Below are 20,079 nucleotides of genomic sequence, written 5' to 3'. Positions count from 1 at the left end.
TCCAAGTCAGGGTGGTATGTGACTTGGAGGGAAACATGCAGGTAGTGATGTTCCTGTGCAATATGCTACTGTGTCCATCTAGTTGGAAGAGGTTGTGGGTTTGGAAGGTGCTGTCAAAGGAGCCTGGGTGTGTTGCTGAAGTGCATCTTATTTTTTAACTGCAATTCTGTCCATCAGGCGTGGAGAAAAAGAATATTAAAGTTGATGGATGGGGTGCTGATAAAGTGGATTTTCCTGGAGGGTGTCGAGCTTCTTGAGTCTTGTTATAACGGCACCCATTCAGGGAGGTGACAGGAATCCCACCAAACTCCTTCTGCTCAGTAGATACTGAGTAGACGCGGGGGAGTCAGGAGCTGAGTTACTCACAGCAGGATTCCCACCCAGCCTGTGGCCTGTCCTTGTAGCCACAGTATTTATATTATTGATCCACTTAGGTTTCTGGTCAATGGTCACCTCCAGGATGTTGGTTGCTTCATAATTTAGGGAGTCACGAGAGATGGCAGTGAGGTGGAGCCAGATGCCCTCAGTGCACATGTGAAAACGAATGCCTACCTTAATAATATCGCTGCGGGGCTGCATGTAGCTAAGAAATAGAAGGGTGTAAGGATATGCCCATGATTAACAGAATAATAGAATTAACACCATAGAACAGTGTTTCCCAGCCTGGAGACCACAGTGGGTGGTCCATGGAAGCAAAAATACAATTAGGTGCAGACCGCTTGTATCATAATCGATGTTAAATTGCAATGTAATTTGCTTCACAAACATTCTTGTGTAACATAATCTGCAATGTATTGGTGAGTGTGCGTCAGAAACGGTTAGAAAGAGCTGCTTTTTTAATACCCGGTGATATATATGTTGACGCCCCTCAGCCGTTGGCAATGTGAACAAAAATGTTGAAAACGGCTTGTGGTCCGCGAAAGCGTTTGGTGACAATCCATAGTCGGAATAAAGGAAAAGGTTGGGAACCATTGCCATGGAAAATCAATAATGTGGACGAAAGGGGGAGAGAATGGAAAAGGCGGGATATGAGTAAGGAAAGAAAGCGAGTGAGTCAGAAAGATTAATCGAAGTGCTATAAGCTTCTGACAGACTAAAACAGAATGAGCAAGAAAACATCCCTTGGGAATTGTTACTCTCTTGTCTTTTTATTTTACCACGCAATTATTTTTGTTCAGTTCCAAAGCCAATAAATGCCTCATTTCTGCTGCTGTCCTTTCTTTGAGGAAATCAGCGCTGTAATGATTTGTTTACCTCACCACTGGATTTGCCCCTGACGATTCAACTCGATTAATTTGGAGTGACTGCCATTTGGGGAGGTAATCAATGTTGTGCTTCCCGGAACCAAATCAATTGGCTCAATCTGAACAACTCACAGTGATCGTGCAGGCGGGTATGCAGATTTTACAGAGGATTTGCTTCCCCATGAGTGGCTCAGTACCAGCATGCTCAGCCAAAGTGCCATCTGCCCAGATGCACAAGCCCCTGGGAAATGGAGGACTGAATGGAATTCAGCTAAACCTGCTTGAGAAGCAGGCTGCTGGCACGCCGCAGTTAGTCCTGGAATTCTGAGCCCCCAGTTGTTCATTCCACACTTCAGGCGAAACCTCAGTGCCCGTTCATGACCTTTCCCAGGAAGACGGACTGAGAACGGAGCTCACTGACTGGTCAGTTGACCGCTCACGAACCAAGCGGTGCATTTCTACTTCAATCTGCTGATACCATGGGAGTCAGTATTCTTCCACTTCCAGTTTGCGAACACTGCCCACACATATAATTCCACCTTCGACGGTCCAAAGTAACCGTCTTCCTGACAGATAAACTGAGAAGCGACAGTACCAAGAAAGCCTTGATGCTGCTCCACCTTCATTTGTGTAGTGGGGTGCAAACCTTGCAGTATTCAGACTGATCTGGAATACATGGAGTCAGGGCAGGTTAAGCAATATTTGCGGCCAATGCCGACATCGGTCTGGTTCAATAAGATTAAAACAAATTGCTGCGGACGCTGGAATCTGAAACAACAGAAAATCCTGGACAATCCCAGCAGGTCTGACAGCATCTGTGGAGAGAGAACGGAGCTGACGGGCGTGGTCCAACCACCCCGTTGTGCCCGGCGTGGATTTGGGTGCAACAGGTGAGTCGTGAAAGAACCCTTAATCGGGCTCCGAGCCGGCCGCCGGGCCCATTGCGAATCACCTGACCGCTCCGCCCGGCACCATCTGGATCTCGCCCTCGCTGGGCAAGATGTTGCGGCTGCCGAGAAGCAGCCCGCCAAACGCGCCTGATAGCCGACCTAGTTTCAAGTCCGCTGAATTACGGCCACAGGTTCAAGTCTGAATGGCTCCTTGTCAAAACTTTAGTTCCATTCTCTCCACACAGATGCCGTCAGATCTGTTGAGATTGTTCAGCATTTTCTGTTTCTGTTTCAGCCTGGTTCAAGTTCAGGTACCAGCTGGAGGGCGATGAAGCAAAGTGAGACTCTGCCAAGCTAGTTGGGAGTCTGAGGTGCGAAAATATTTTAGTATATGGCATTCAGACCTTCTTTAGGAGAGACTAATTAGTCTGATGCTGCTGGTAGACCTCTGAGTTGTTCCATCTCACCTTGACCCCCAATATGACGCTGAATTCTCATAGCCTTGCAATTTCTCTTGCAATTTCTCAGAAGGTGGGAACTACAGGAATTTTACGGGTGTTTTGGGTGAGAGGAGGTCGGTCTATTTCTGATATCATGGGTTGGATGGACCTTTGCTCTGGCTCAATCCCAAGCAGGAATGCCGCATTTCCGTCCAATTAAGATGGGAATGAGGAGCAATTTATTCTCTCAGAGAGCTGGTGGTGCAAGGGTTATGGGGAGGGGGGGGGGGGGGCACATAGGAAAGTGGCATTCAGACCACATCAGATTAGCCATGATTGTATTGACTGGTGAGCCAGGCTGGAGGGGCTGATTGGCCTCTCCCTGCTTCTAATTCTTCTGTTCTTATGCCCCCCCAACTATTCTGACTCATCAGAAACCAGTAGAAATAATGCCACAGAGGGTGAGCAAGAACCAAAATAGATGCGGGGTGGGGGGGGGGGGGGTGCATGGGGAGATTACAGTACCACCATGAACCTATGTAAATGGCCCCTGGCAATTTAAATACACATTGGAGAGGGTTGGTGTAACGGCCCCGATTGGGAGAGTGAAGGAGGTCATGGAGGAGGAGACCAAAGCTCTCCTTGTGGGACCGGGCCACAAGCAACCTTTGAAAGTTAAGAACGTATCCCTGACATAAGCATAGATCCTTATCACTGTCAATTTTCACTGGAGAATGGGGGTGGGGGGAGGGCACAGAACATTTGGGTCACAGTCAGGCCTAAGATTGAAACCTGATCCACATCCCAGTGTCATTGTCGGAATGCGACACTGCCAGGTAAATTAGGTCCAGGAGGAAGGCGGTTTTTCAAGTGCCTGAGGCAGGTAAATACAAATGGTGGGGTATGGACGACATGACTGAGTTAGGAATGCAACAACAACCCCACCTTGCCCCGTTAGCTTCCACCCACTCTATTTCTGCTGGGGCGGGGGGGGTGCGGATAAAATCATCCTTTCAGTTTCTCACCCTCCCTGTGGGTAACAGGGGAGGTATTGCCACATGTGACCAGGCCTATAGTCGCAAGGAGATGAGATCTGTTTGTTTATTCCGAATTCATTAATTTTTTAATTGCCAACTTATTACTCAGTGGGCAGGGTGCATCTCCTGCTGATTTAGTTCAGAGCATGTAAATCATCGAATTGCTCACTTATCATTAAGCTAATAGAGCTACTGAACTAAGAAACGCCAGGCTGCTTCTAAAGTTGATGCTGTTTCTCCATGTGAGTCCACAGAATGGGAATGAATTTGGGGCCAGGCACACCAGTGGAACATCCTTCATAGAAACACCCCAAATCAAAGGGGTTCCGTCAGGGATGCAGATGTGGCGATGATATGGCAGCCCTGAGATCAAATTCTATTATCACAAACTCAATTCAACACACCTGGTGGAATCACAATAGAGACCAAATGAGCGGTCCGCTGGACTTCTGTGAAAATCATTGAGTGAAGTCGGTCAGGGAAAGCTTCCTCCACTCCCTGTCCCAGCCGACATGTGGCTCCAGTCCCACACCGTTCAATAGTTCCCTACCACCTTCTGAAATATCGTCGGCTGGTGGCAATAAGAGCGACCTGTCATAATATACATACAAGTATATGATGGTGCCCAGACAGACATTGATTGACACACAGGATGACCAATGAACACACAGAACACAGCAGCCAATCACCAGACAGGACACGGCCACTATAAAGCCAGAGCGCACTAGTTTTCCCTCTCTCTTGGGATCCAGCCTCTGAGACAGTCAGAGCTCCTGAGCAACAACTAGAACAAACACCATGTGGTAGTAAGATAGTCTGGTCAGGTTAGCCTCAGGTCTCCAGTCAACTCAGCATAGTGTCAACCCACAGTTAAAGTATGTATTATAGTTAAGAGTTCAATAAAATAGAGTTGCATTTATTTCAAGTGTTGGAAGCCTGACTCTCTCACTGCTACAGTAAACGCAGTCCTCTCAGACCCAGCACACCCAACACATTATCACCCACAGGACAGCACTGTAGCCTTGTGGATAGCACAATTGCTTTACAGCTCCAGGGGCCCAGGTTCGATTCCGGCTTGGGTCACTGTCTGTGTGGAGTCTGCACATCCTCCCCATGTGTGCGTGGGTTTCCTCCGGGTGCTCCGGTTTCCTCCCACAGTCCAAAGATGTGCAGGTTAGGTGGATTGGCCATGATAAATTGCCCTTAGTGTCCAAAATTGCCCTTAGTGTTGGGTGGGGTTACTGGGTTATGGGGATAAGGTGGAAGTGTTGACCTTGGGTAGGGTGCTCTTTCCAAGAGCCGGTGCAGACTCGATGGGCCGAATGGCCTGCTTTTGCACTGTAAATTCTATGACATCTATGACATCCTGAAAACAAATTAAACCCACGTTAGCTCAAAATCTTCCCTCCTTTCGTGTTTTTCTCATGCCAGCTACAACTGTTATTCTTGTACTAGTTCTGCAGTTGTTGCAACACTGATGTTGTATTTCAACAATATTAGCTCCCTTTTCTTTCATGTACTTTGTTTTATCAAAGCGACTAATTTCAGTTCAGGAACCTAGCTAGCAGAAGGTGTATGCAACAATGCTTTGTAAGCGAATGGAATAATTAGAGGCACAAACTTTAAGCTGCACAAAAAAAGGCTCCATCCTGTTAGGCAGTGCAGGAGACAGCATGAGTCTGACAAAGCATGTAGGAATTTAATGTCCTCCTCCCCCTCATCTATACTATAAATAAATTAATGAATGGCTTGCAGATCAAAGATCTGAGGGGGTTTAAACACAGCTGACTGGATTTCTCTTTCCAGGACTTGGCAGATGCTGCTTCCTGTGTCTGAGCCAGCAGATGTATTGCCCAGGTGAGTATTAAAGCAGCGATCTGTTTGCAATGCCTCTGTCTGGACTGCTCACTACTTTCCAGACTGAGGTCTCGCTTCAGCGCCTCACCCACTGCCGCTGGTACTCACTGAACGGGTTAGAACTTGGATTGCGAGCATGAGAAGCAAACCCTGGTATGTTTTCTTGTGGGCTGCTGGAGGGGAGGGGTGTCCTTCTTTCAAAGACACTCAGTGCTTGATCAAGGGAGGCAGCATTGGTGGGGGGGGGGGGGGGGAGACCCACAAGAAGCTACAGACCAGCTGCTGACCCCCTTAAACCACCTCCCCTGAGATTCACCCAATGATCCGCCCGCCACCTGTACCCTGCGACCATTCTTGATCTGAGGCCTCAGGTGGGTGTCATACTGGCAGCAGCCACTGCCTCTCAAGTGTCACTGCTGAGCACTACTGAAGAGCTGCTGCCTCTGATTGGCTGGCAGCACATGGCGGGCCGGATCCTTGACCTGTGGGAAGGCCAGCTGCTGGCCTGTCAAATGCCAAATGGCAGTTAATTTGGTGGACTTTCCCGCAAGAGGCTCCAACTAGCTTTCCCTCGTGACTCCCTGAATCCCTCGTGCGTCCTTCAAATTCAGCCCATTAACTTTGTTTCTCTCCACAGATGCTGTCAGACCTGTTGAGTATTTCCAGCTAGCAAACCAGAGCAGACAGGAAGATATTGCAATTTTTTTTTTAAATGTTCCTTTTGAAGGATAAACTATAAGATGGCTGGTGAGGGGGGGTCACCTGTCTTTTAAAACTTCAACAACCTGGTAAGATTTCTCAAAAGTTACAAATTGGATGATAATGGACAGAGGCCTCTCTTGAATGGATGTGATGAAATAGCCCTCTTCTCTGAAATTTCAAACCAAGGCTTACTCCAAAACGCAATTAATTCCCAGAGTATTTGACTCCGGAACTGCCGTGCAACAAAGAAAGGGCAAAGGAAGGCCATCATTGCCTTTCATTGTGCACCCATGGCCGTTCATCATGTGATTGAAACTGCTCTCTAATTAACCTTTCTATCCAAAAGCTTCAAGAGTGACCGGGCAGCCTGCAGAACAACATCGCAGCTGCAACAAAACGTTGTCATCTTGTCTTTCCAATAGCTGCAAAGCCTAAAGTCTTTTAGATTCTTGTCCTGCCTATTGAGAACAGCCCCAAGTTTGCCTGCAAGAAACTGAGCCTTCCGTTCCATCAGGACCTATCATCACTTTACTTCGAAACAATTCTGCAATTAATAATCCAGGTTTGACCCCAGTCACCTGAACTTACCTGAACTTTGATTCCAGAATAGAAAAAGCTCCTTCCTTTCCCGGAATCTGAAAGACCTCAGAACTGCTAAACCTGTTTGATTTTAATACTTGTATGAGTGCACTACTGCCTTTAATTGTATCTTTCTTGGGTGTGTGTTGTGTGATTAACGTAGGGTAGATGCCCCAGGGTCGGCGTGAGAACAGATAATACTCCATGTTTAAATCCATTATAAATGTGCTGCTGATGACTTTCAAATTCACTGCACATTAACTGGGGTCCAGGGACACACATCAGCCTTACAAAAATGAAACTACACTGATAATGGAAAGAGGGAATTGGAGGTTTCAGTCTGCCCTGTCTAACACCAGCATTTTCTGTCTTTATTAGACTTGACTAAAATACGATTTGAAAATACGAAGTAGAAAGTGATGCTGCACGGGAATGCTATCGTGACTGGGTGGTGAGCAGGGTCCTCGGGGGTTTTTTCTAAACCCGCTGTTGTTCACCAATGTTGTTCTCCAACATTATTTCATCTTGTAGCAAACACGGAAATAATAACATGATCTGATGCAATTAAGCAAATGGGTTAAGAATGACTGACAGAATTTTTAACCAGGCATTGGATCATCAATCAATCTGTGATAAGATCATTCAACAAGATCAGCCTGCAAAATAATTCTTGGTCTGTGGAATGAATGGGCTTGATGAGCTCAGCCGTCTTTTGCAGCCCACAATAATGTCATCACTGACTTAATCGTTCGTCTGAACTCAAAAAAGGTAATGGTGTCAGCTCAAATTGCAACAGACAAACAGCGCAAGACTTGTTTGTGGCATGAATCACCTATCCAAAGACAGGGGCGGGATTTTTCAGCCCCTCACTGGCGTGTTTTCCGACGGTAGAGGCGGTCGTCGTAGCGACCTGCCGGTCCCGCTGATTTCCACATCGTTTTCCATGGCTCGCCTGCCCCGTCTCCAGGAGACCCATTGCGGGTAGTCGCCTTCAGAGGGAACAGAGGATTCCAGCAGCGGGAAGGGCTGGAAAATCCTGCCCAGGGTTCCTATCTTACGCCGAAAGGCAGCAATTTACATTTATCAATGCATTGAATGTAGAGGAATAGCCAAGGTTCGTTCTCAGATCCATAATTGGATTAATAAGTAGACACCAAGCCAGAAGATATTTGGAGGAGTGGTCAATCGTTTGGTCAAAGAAGTGGGATTTTAAGGGGAGACTTAAAAGGAGGAGGGAAACACGGAGAGGTGACAGGAATTATCAAGGGGATTGCAGTGTCTGCAAAGTCATAACAGTCAGTGACTGTCGAAGGGATGGTGGATGCATAAAACCACACTTGGAGAAACAAAGAGTTCAGGCTGTACAAAGATAGAGCAATCCATACCATTAAAGAGAGATAAACATGAAGATGAGAATGTTAACTTTGAGACACTGGAGTGCAGGATGAGAATAGGGGGATGGTGAATGAGTGACTTGGTGTGGATAGGGACTTTGGGCGTCCAGACTTTCGAGTGAGCTGAAGTCTATTGAGGTTGGAGGCTGGGAGGTTGGCCAAGAGGGCTTCGGAATAGTCAAATCTGGTGGTGCCAAACGCATGGCTGAACATTTTGGCATGGGAAGGGCTGAGGTTGGGGTGGAAATGGGTGATGGAAGAAGTCGGAGGGAAGGACGTTCAGCCTGAGACAATGGTTGCTCAAAGGGATGGAGTTAGCAATGGAAGGGAGGGCGGGGGCTGAAGAAAATAGCTTTGGCCTTCCTGATGTTGAGGTGGAGGATTCGGTGCCTCTTTCTAATATCAGATATCAGACAAGCAATCTCCTAGCACAGAGACAGTGCAGGAGCTGAGATAGGTGGTGGAGACTTAGTGCTGGGTGCCAAGTTAAAGCTGGTGCAAGTTTTCAAGTTTGATTTCTGTGGATTAAGTTAATTGATCCTGCACTCTAACTGAGTGTAGCTCCCTCCTGGAAGTGTGAGATCACACACCCATAACCCCCACACTGTCATGGTCCATTATAACTCTACTGCCAATTAATGCAAACTCATTAAAAAAAAATGTTTTTTCAGAGTACCCAATTATTTTTTTTCCAGTTAAGGGGCAATTTAGCGTGGCCTGTCCACCTAACCTGCACATCTTTGGGTTGTGGGGGTGAAACCCATGCAGACATGGGGAGAATGTGCAAATTCCACATCTAATGCCAACTCATGTCCTGATACACCACCCTTTGCTCTTACCCCCTCCATGATAACTAACTTTGTCTCCTTTGACAGTTCGTTGACAGCTTTGATAGTTCTTTGCCAGATTGTTCCTGTTCCAATGAGTTTATAAACAATCATGTTTGTTTTTCAATAATCTTAAAGTGTGCCTTACCTCTTCCAATGGGTTCCTTACCTTTCCAAAATTGTGCTTCCCCTATCCCAAATAAGGCATTACCTCTCCCAGCGGTGTCCTGAGACCATATCCAAAGGAGTACTTACATCTCCAGATGGTTAGCAAAATTGATCCATCAATTTCAGACCAGCTCTGACCTGGTCTAACCTGCACACTCAGGCTTTCAGACCTCTGGGCTATCAAAATCCCACTTCACCTGAGGCAACTGGTGATGTAAACAGAGAGCTACGTCCATAAAGTACACATGAACCCCAGGTTTACTGCAGTCTGGCCCCTGCAAAAAAGACAGCATTGTGTTCAGAGGCTTAGGTTTGCAGAGCTTGTCTGTCATTTCCTCCACAATGATCAGGCACGCTGCAGAAAATCTAGCCCTCAGGGTCCATCTGACGTTCACTTCAACGTGTGTAGTCGAGGGAGCTGAAAATGATTACTCCGGATCTGGGAAACAGATTGCATTATTTTCTTGTCATCTAGCCATTGAGTGTATGCTTTAGAATATTTTAACAAAAAACTATATTATTAGTCATTGTATATTAAACCTAAGAATACATGAGACCCAATCATAGAATAGAAATTACAGTGCAGAAGGAGGCCATTCGGCCCATCGAGTCTGCACTGGCCCTTACAAAGAGCACCCTACTCAAGCCCACGTCTCTACCCTATCCCTGTAACCCAGTAACCTCCACTTAACCTTTTTTTTTGATCACTAAGGGCAATTTAGCATGGCCAATCCACCTAACCCGCACATCTTTGGACTGTGGGAGGAAACCGGAGCACCCGGAGGAAACCCACGCAGACACGGGGAGAACGTGCAGACTCCGCAAAGACAGTGACCCAAGCTGGGAATCGTACCTGTTATGCTTCTTGAAAGAATGCTCGAAGTCGTCTTTAGGTTAAGGATGATTTATTGTGTCCCACAATAAATTACAGATTACACTTGAGTAAAGGCTGCTCTTCAATGTTCTGCAACTAGGCCCCAAACAGACTAGCACCCTTCAGTTTCTTGCACCTCGTGCCACTCCAACCCCTCCGGCTTCAAGTGGCGGAGGCGGGCCTTCGGCATTCCTTTTATGGGTGTCCCCGCGCTGCCTCCTGGTGACTCAGGCGAGGATCACCACATCCCCCTTCTTCACTTTTTTTTTTTTTTTTTTCGTAGTTGCAGAGCTGTAGTAAAACACAAAGGTAAAGAGTTAGGTTTATATATATATATACACAGAACAGGGCAGGGCGATGCATTTGTCAGTCCATGTTCACAGGTTCAGACGGTCAGGTGCACGTCTGATCCGTGTAGACCTCCTGAGTGGGCTTGGAGATCCAGGGTCGTTTGTGTCCGTGCGGACATCTGCTGCTGGGGTGTCAGGAAGATGTATGACCGTGTCCTGTGGATCCAGTGTGTCCTGCAGATCGAGTGTCGGAAGGACCCGTGGACGAGGTGTGACCTTCAGAAGGTCTCGCCGATTTCGTCGAACCATTGTTCCATCATCCGACTGCACGACGTAGGACCGTGGCGATGTTAGGCGGAGGACCACCGCCATTTTGGACCAACCCCCAGCTGGGTTTCGCAGCCTCACTGTGTCGCCGATGGCCAACGGTGGCAGTACCTTGGCCTGCTTGTCATAGTGCTGCTTTTGCGCTTGGCGCTGTTGACGCATTTGATCCAGGACAGGCGAGTGATCAGGATTGGTGAAGTGTAGCGCGGGTAAAGTTGTCCGCACATCCCTGTTGAAAAGCATCTGAGCTGGTGACAGTCCCGAGCTCAAAGGTGACGAACGGTACGATAGGAGGGCCAAGTGTACGTCAGATTTTGAGTCCGCAGCCTTGCTGATGAGTTGCTTGACTATGTGGACACCTTTCTCCACCCTGCCATTCGATTGCGGAAAGTGGGGACTCGACGTTATGTGCTGGAAATTGTAAATCTTGGCGAAGTCCGTCCACTCCCAGCTGGCAAAACAAGGACCATTGTCGGACATGACCGTCCGTGGGATGCCATGCCTGGAGAAAGTTTCTTTGCAGGCCTTGATGACGGCTGCTGCTGTGAGATCCGGGAGTTGCAGGACTTCCGGGAAGTTGGAGAAGTAGTCAATGATCAGGACATAGTTGCGGCCCATGGAGTGGAACAAATCAATGCCCACTTTGTCCCATGGTGACGTGGCCATCTCATGCTGCTGCAGTGGCTCCTTGCATTGTGCCGGTCGATGTCTTTGGCACGTGTCACAGGAGAGCACCATGTTGGTGATGTCCTCGTTAATCCCTGGCCAGTAAACAGATTGGCGCGCTCTCCTTTTGCATTTTTCGGCACCAAGGTGCCCTTCGTGAATCCTGTGGAGGATGTCCGCCCGGAGAGCCATTGGAATGACGATCCTGTCGTTCCGCAGTATAATGCCATCGACCACGGATAGTTCAGTCTTGACATTCTGGAACTGTGGGCACCGCCCCTTTGGCCAGCCATGCTGCAGGTTGTGTAGGACTTGAAGGAGGGTGGCGTCCTCCTGTGTCGCCTGACGAATTTGCTGCAGCTTCTCGTCCGTTGCCGGGAGCGTCTCCTTGCACCACTGTGCATGAGCTTCCACATCATTGATGGACGCCAGTGGCGGGTTGTCAGCGTCCATGGCTCGTGATAACGTGTCAGCTATCACAAGGTCCTTGCCAGGGGTGTAGACCAGCGTGAAGTCGTACCTGCGCAACTTCATCATCATGCGCTGTAGGCGCGGCGTCATATCATTGAGGTCCTTGTCAATGATATTGACCAGCGGCCTATGATCCGTTTCCACGATGAAAGTGGGGAGACCGTACACATAGTGGTGGAATTTGGTCACTCCTGTTATTAGCCCTAGGCACTCCTTTTCTATCTGTGCATACCTGCACTCTGTGGCGGTCATCGCCCGTGAAGCGTAAGCCACTGGAACCCAGTCCAACTGGTCATCCTGTTGCAGTAGCACAGCACCAATCCCATGTTGACTGGCGTCAGTGGAGATCTTGGTAGGTTTCACCGGGTCAAAAAATGCAAGCGTTGGAGCTGCCATCAGCTGGTATCTTAGATCATCCCATTCAGCCTGGTGAGCCTGGGTCCAGGCAAACTCCGTGTCCTTCCTTGTCACGTTCCTCAACGCCTTTGTCCGTGCTGCCAGGTTGGGTATGAATTTACCAAGGAAGTTGACGAATCCCAGGAACCTTAGAACCGCTTTCTTGTCCTGTGGTCGCTGCATGCTCTGAATTGCAGCGATCTTCTCAGCGTCCGGCTTCACCCCGTGCTCTGAGATTGTGTCGCCCAGGAATGTCAGAGAGGACTGTGCGAAAGTGCACTTGGCCCGGTTGAGCTTGAGTCCAAAGTGGTGTATCCTCTGGAAGACTTGCTTCACCCTCGCAATATGGTCTTTCTCCGTCGCCGACCATATGATGATGTCATCCACATAGACACGTACGCCTTCGATGCCTTCTACCATCTGCTCCATGATTCTGTGGAATATTTCGGATGCAGATATAATGCCGAAGGGCATCCGATTATAGCAGTACCTTCCAAACGGCGTGTTGAAGGTGCATAGCAGGCGGCTGGACTCATCGAGCTGCATTTGCCAGAAACCCTGTGAGGCATCAAGCTTGGTGAAGATGCGAGCTTTTGCCATTTCGCTCGTGATTTCCTCGCGCTTGGGGATCGGGTAGTGTTCCCTGCGAATGTTCTTATTCAGGTCTTTGGGATCTAGACAGATCCGAAGTTCACCAGACGGCTTCTTGACGCACACCAGCGAGCTGACCCAGTCGGTCGGCTGTGTGACTCTTGAGATGACGCCTTGAGTCTGGAGACGCTGAAGTTCGGCTTTTAGCTTGTCCCGCAATGGAGCCGGGACCCTCCGTGGGGCATGAACAACCGGTATGGCTGTCTCTTTGAGCAAGATTCTGTACGTGTAGGGCAGTGTACCCATGCCCGAGAAAACGTCGGGGTAGTCGGTGAGTAGCAGCTGTATGTCCTCGTAAATGCGTGATGATGCAGCCGTGTGCATGAAAATCCGCTGAATGAGCTGCAAATCCTTGCAGGCTTGAGCGCCGAGCAGCGAGGACCTGTTGTCTTCCACAATCTCAAAGCGTAGGCCTGTTACGACAGTTTTGTTGGCAACTTGTAGGTGGCAGGATCCCTTGGAGATGATCGGGTTGCCGTTGTAGTCAGTGAGCTTGCATGCTGCAGGTAACACCTCGTGCGTCCCTGGGACCGATGCGAGATCTTTGCTCGTTAGCAAGTTTGCTGAGGCTCCCGTGTCCAGTTTGAACGTGATGGGGAAGTCCTGTACGTGCACCGTGGCAGTCCATTCACTTGCAGAGTTGATGGCATGCACGTGTCGAGGTTGTGTCGTCAGCGCCTGTGGTCCCGCTGTGGCATTAATAATGCCAATGCTGTACGTGTGCTCCCAGGAGTTGAATTCTTCATGGTCGGAAAAATTGTCGTCGGGAGCCTGAGTGTTCGTGACATCAACTGTGCGGACTTTCAGGTTGCCATGCCGTTGAGTGGACGAGTGAAATTTAGCTGTGGATTGACATTGGGAGGCGAAGTGATTCATTTTTGAACACTTTCTGCACCTTTTTCCTTGGGCAGGACATTGCCCTTTTAAGTGGGAGGAGCCGCAGTAATGACACGTCATGACGTCATGCGTATGCTGCGTTCGCGCATGCGCATTGCGGTTTTCAGACCAGGGCCGGTATTGCGAGTAGTGCGCATGCGCGGACCGATCACTTCCGGGATCGCGTCTTTCAGGACGGTGCGCTTGCGCAGACGGGCCAGAGAACGGAAGAGACGGCCTGGAAAACGGAAGAGACGACCTGTGAGGGGAATTCACCATCTTTATATCGTCCTCGTGGTGGATGTTTTGTAAGGAATGTTTTTCAAATAGCTCCTGTACCTGCTGCATTTTCTGCTCCTGTAACAAGCATTTTTCTATGGTAGTTTTTAGTGTTAAATCGTTTTGCAGTAATAGTGAGTCTCTTAGTTTTTTGTCAGCAAGACCATAGATTAGCTGATCTCTGATGAGTGAGTTTGTTAAATCACCAAAGTTGCAGCCTTGTGCCAGCAAGCGTAACTCTGTGACCAAGTGGGTGATAGTCTCCCCTTGTTTTTGGAGTCTGTGACGGAGGGTGAATCTTTCAATGATTTCATTGGATTGAGACTTATAGTGTTCATCCAATTTTGCCATTATCACTTGAAACTTAGTTTTGTCTTCAGTATCCGCATATGTGAACGAGTTATATGTGTCTACCAGTTGCTGGCCACACGATGTGACTAAAAGTGCAATTTTCTTTCCATCGGTGGCTGTATGTAAGTCCTGAGCTAACAAGTACATTTCAAATTGTTGTTTGAACATTTTCCAATTATAATTTAAATTACCTGTAGCTCTCATTGGCGCTGGAAGTACCGTGTGTTCCATTGTTGCAGAAAGTCGTCTGAAGTTGAGAGGCTGCAAAGTCTGGTGGCCTGCCTGTTGCTGGTGTTTCTTCTTTGTCTGCTGTCTTTTTCTTTCTTTGTCTTGCTGGTAGCGCTGGTTCCCTCTGTTCAGAGAATCCACTCCTGTACCATGTTATGCTTCTTGAAAGAATGCTCGAAGTCGTCTTTAGGTTAAGGATGATTTATTGTGTCCCACAATAAATTACAGATTCCACTTGAGTAAAGGCTGCTCTTCAATGTTCTGCAACTAGGCCCCAAACAGACTAGCACCCTTCAGTTTCTTGCACCTCGTGCCACTCCAACCCCTCCGGCTTCAAGTGGCGGAGGCGGGCCTTCGGCGTTCCTTTTATGGGTGTCCCCGCGCTGCCCCCTGGTGACTCAGGCGAGGATCACCACAGTACCTGGGATCCTGGAGCTGAGAAGCAACTGTGCGAACCACTATGTTGCCGTGTTGCCCAATGGACTTGAATCTGAGCAGAGATATCATCATTAGACGAACGCCCTTTGGTTGCGACAGCTACTACGGGGGAAATCCTCTCACAGTTTCTGAGCAAATATTTGCTCAGGTTGTTCCAACACTCTCACATTGAGGTTGAATAATAATTACACTTGGGAAACCTTAACATGTTTACCTCTGTTATTGGAGCACATTGATACAATTAAGTACAACATTAAGGAGCAGAAGGAAATAACTGAACAAAAATATAAGGGCAGCACGATAGCACAATTGCTTCACAGCTCCAGGGTCCCAGGTTCGATTCCGGCTTGGGTCACTGTCTGTGCGGTGTCTGCACCTCCTCCCCGTGTGTGCGTGGGTTTCCTCCAGGTGCTCCGGTTTCCTCCCACAGTCCAAAGGTTTGCAGGTTAGGTGGATTGGCCATGATAAATTGCCCTTAGTGTCCAAAGTTGGCCTTAGTGTTGGGTGGGGTTACTGGGTTATGGGGATAGGGTGGAGGTGTTGACCTTGGGTAGGGTGCTCTTTCCAAGAGCCGGTGCAGACTCAATGGGCCGAATGGCCTCCTTCTGCACTGTAAATTCTATGATAATCTATGATAACACAAAGTTTAATAAGAATAATTCAAATGTAGGGGAAAAAGAAAGTAGAAAGGTTACTAAACTAACTAGAAAAGGTTAAAAAGCCTGACTAAATAAGGACCCAGTCCTTTGTTACCAAATTAGCTGAACAGAGACAGGTGAATTATCAAATCCGCCCTTCAAAATGGCCGGCCGGAGTTCCGATTTTCATTATGAGGGGAGGGGTGGGGGGGTTTGATCACGGCCCCAGGTCACCGTCCGTATGGAGTTCGCACATTCTCCCCGCGTCTGCTTGGGTCTCGTCCCCACAACCCAATGGTGTGCAGCGTAGGTGGATTGCCAGGCTAAATTGCCCCTGAATTGGAAAAATGAATTGGATACTCTAAATTGATAAAAGAAAAGTTATACCATCTCATGGCCCCAACTCACCACCATGGCTGCTCATAGTCCCGATGCCAATTTATGCCCCTCTAGTCAACTCATGGGTCCTCATATACCCTATGCCCCCAACATTCCCTTGGGCCTTTCCAGCCCCATGCCAATGTCGTACCAAATCATGCCAGCCAATGGCCTCCACATATTGCTCTTTGTCTTTTTCATCTCCATGCCAACCTAGTATCTTCTGACAGTTCTTTTACAGTCCTTTGACAGCCTGGCAGTTTTTGACAACCCCTGTATAGCTTTGACAGTTCCTTGACAGCTTCAATGCTTTCATGCACCTTCTGTGCACAATCATAGTTACTTCTTACAATTCCCAAGGTTGCTTTACCTCTCCCAAATGTTCCTGTGACCAGATCCAACGCGGTACCTTCACCCCTCCCCCCAAGAGATACCTTGGTTATCTGAATGAATCCACCAAGTGGACGTCCTGGCTATCAAAATTAGTCCACCAAGATCAGACCTGGTCTAATTGAACACTTCAGGTGTGGGATTTTACGGCCCTTCCTAGTGACGAGATCTTTACGTCCCACCGAAGTCAATAGACTTTTGAATGGTTTGCCATGTTTTATGCCACAGCTGGGCCGTAAAATTCCACCCTGGTTTGCACACTTCTGGGCCAGCAAAATCCAGCTACACTGGAGACACCTGGTGATTGAAACAGCCCCAGCCTGACTCCAGTCCCACAGTCGAAAAAAATAGGAAGTTCCACGTTTGGGGGCGGAACGTAGGAGTTCCGGATGGGGTGGATAAATATTGGCAGAAGAGACCATCTCAGGATAAAAGATGGTGGTGTAGCATCCACAAGTCCCAGTATGACAGTGTAGCTAAGAAAGGATCTGAAAAAGGAAAGGACAGAGCCAGAATAATTTTTCTTTTTTTGTTTGTGGGATGTGATCAGTGCCGGCAGGTTATTGTCCAGCACCTAATTGCCCTGGAGAATGTGGTGGTGAGAACCTTCCTGAACATGAGCAGGACATGCGCTGTAGGCGCACCCACAGTGCTGTCAGGGAGGGAGTTTCAGGATTTTGAGCCAGTGAGAATGAAAGAACAGCGATTTATTTCCAAGTGAGGATGTTGAGTGACGTGGAGAGATGTTGGTATTTCCATTGTGTAAGTTGCCATTGTTCGTCTGCTTGGTAGATCCTTCCATTGAAGGAATCTTGGTGAGTTGCTGCATTGCATCTCTTGATGATACACACTGATGATACTGTGTCCCAGTGGTGGAAAGAATGAAAGTTCAAGGTAATGGCTGGGGTGATTGTCAAGCGGGTTGTTTTGGTCTGGATATTGTAGAGCTGCACTCAGCCAGGCAAGTGGAGATATTTCCATCATTTGTGCCTGGAAGATGATGTATGGGATTTAGGCACTCAGGAGATGAGTTACTTGTTACAGAATTCATAGCTGGGATTCTCTCTTTTGGGGACTAAGTCCCCACGTCCGCCGGAAAACAGGTGAGAATCACTCTGGACTTTTTCCTTGTAAGACCGGGGTGATTTTCCATATTCCAGGGAGCTAGCAGAGTCCCGCCGTGCATCACGCAGCTCTGGCTGCCGGCCGGGCCCTGCTGTCCAGACCGCACGGCCACAAGCGGGTCCGTGCATGCGCGTTGTGGCGCACCTCGGCGTGGGCACCGCCAACATGGCGGAGCCACACAGTGGGCCACGCGACATAAGATAGGTTCCTCCACAGATCACGATGGCCCACCGATCAGTGGACCCCGATTGCGGGCCTGGCCACCACTGAGACCCCCACAGAGTCAGATACCCCCCCCCCCCACTCTCCACCAGGACCGCCACCGCGGCCGCGAGTCCGAGCTCCCGCCAGGTAGTACCAGATGTAAACCATGCTGGCAGGAGTTCGGTCGGCCGACCGCGGAGAATCGCCGCGGGGTCTGTTTCAACGCCCCCCCGACCAGCGCCACATCAACTGCACGCGCGCGACAGGCGGGTCCGCGGAGAATCGTGGAAGTGCCATCACGTCGGATTTCTGGCATGAACGGCTATTCTCCCCCTTCGCGCCAAGCACGATTCCGCGCGCAGGGTGGGAGAATCACGCCCCATGCCTCTGATCTGCTTTTGTAGCCACATTATGTATATGGCTGGTCCCAGTTCAATTTTTAATCAAGGTTAATCCCTTTACTGGCTACGATATCTTGGCCCCTAATAACTTTGTACAGCTCCATCATGTCACTCCTCAGCCTCCTCTGTTCTAAGGAAAACAGCCCTAGTTTATCCAAACTCTCCTCCCAGCTGCAACTTTCAAGCTCTGGCAATAAGGAACTCTCGAAAATCTGAAGTAAATAGGAATCAGGGAGAAACCACTCCACTGATTGGAGTCATCCCTGGCACAAATGAAGATGGTTATGATTGCTGGAGGACAATCACCTCAGTAGCAGGACACCACTGCAGGAGTTTTTCATGGTAGTGGACTCGAATTAACCATTTTCTGCTGCCTGTTCAATGACCTTCCCTCCATCATAAGGTCATAAGTGGGGATATTTGCTAATGACTGCACAATGTTTCGCACAAGTTGTGACTCCTCAGATTATGAAGCAGTCTGTTCCCCAGTGGAGCAAGACCTGGACAATATTCAGACTTGGATTGATGAGTGGCAAGTAACAGTCACATCACACAAGTGCCAGGCAATGATAACAAGAGAGAAACCAACTATATACCCTTGACATTCAATGGTGTTACCATTGCTAAATCTGAAATAATTAGCAGATTCCCTGCATAAATAGAACTTCCCTGGATTTTTGTTGGATACAGGTTGGAAGTTTTTTTTCTGTTACAACATGCCTCTGTATGGACGTTTGGATGCTTTTGATACTGCGCTGGAAAGTTAAAACCAGTACGCACAACGGATGCGTTACTATTTCCGGGCAAACAACATCACCGAAAACGGTTTTTGCTAATTTTGCTCACCACCTGTGGCCCGCATACGTTTGGGGTGATTAGGAGCCTTACGTACCCAGCTGCGCCGGCCACCAAGATGTTTGATGAACTTGTGATGTTAGTGGGGCAACATTTTAACCCAACCCCATCCACAATAGTCCTGCATTACTGGTTTAATACCGCTGAGAGGACCCAGGAGAATCCCTTGCTGAGTTTCTATCCAGGCTACGCAGGATTGCGGAGTACTGTGACTATGGTGAGACCTTGTCAGAAATGTTATGCAACCGTTTGGTTTGCGGTATTAACAATGCGGCCACACAGAGAAAGTTGTTAGCTGAGTCAACATTAACTTTTCAAAAGGCCATTCAAATAGTATTGTCCCGAGAGAGCGCAGAATGGGGAGTGCAGGAGCTTTAGGGAATGGAGGTACATGACTCGGGGCGCAACCCCTTCTGTCCAAAAGTGTCTCCCCGCACCCCCGCGGTACCTTGGGCGGGACGGAGTCCGGATCGACGCCAGTGGCCGCCAGACGTTCCTCCCCAAAGGGAGCCTTCTCCAGAACCAATGGATGAGAAGCCATGTCAGTGTCGGACTTGTGGACGCTGACCCCATCGCGGACGCCAATCTCGGGGGCACCAGAGGTGCCGTCGTTCTGACAGAAACTGGGGCCAGCCCAGGGGCCACACCTTCCATTTGGATGAACCTGTGGCGACTACCCCCATGGACATGGAGACGGAGGATGACTGCCTGCAGCTGCATTATGTGGCAGGTCCTCATGTGACCCGCATTAAGGTGACAGTACGGGTCAATGGTCACCCGCCTAAGATGGAGTTGAACACTCCGTGATCGCCCAGAGGACATTTTACCACATCTATCTGGGTATACCCTTACATTAACCGACACACAGGCCAGGTTGGCCATCTACACGGGGGAACCATTGGACATTGCAGGAACTACGATGACCCCTGTTGTTTATGGATGCCAGGAGGGGCATTTCCCACTTATCGTGGTGCGCGGCCACGGGCCCAGCCTGTTGGGTCGGGACTGGTTGCGCCATTTGCAGCTGCAGTGGCAGCACATCCTCCAAACAGGTTCTGGAGGGTTAATGGAGGTACTAGGACGGTACCCAAATGTATTCCAGC

The sequence above is a fragment of the Scyliorhinus canicula genome, chromosome 8 (assembly GCF_902713615.1).
Source record: "Scyliorhinus canicula chromosome 8, sScyCan1.1, whole genome shotgun sequence".
Taxonomy (NCBI): domain Eukaryota; kingdom Metazoa; phylum Chordata; class Chondrichthyes; order Carcharhiniformes; family Scyliorhinidae; genus Scyliorhinus; species Scyliorhinus canicula.
Note: the sequence above shows the minus strand (reverse complement) of the source record.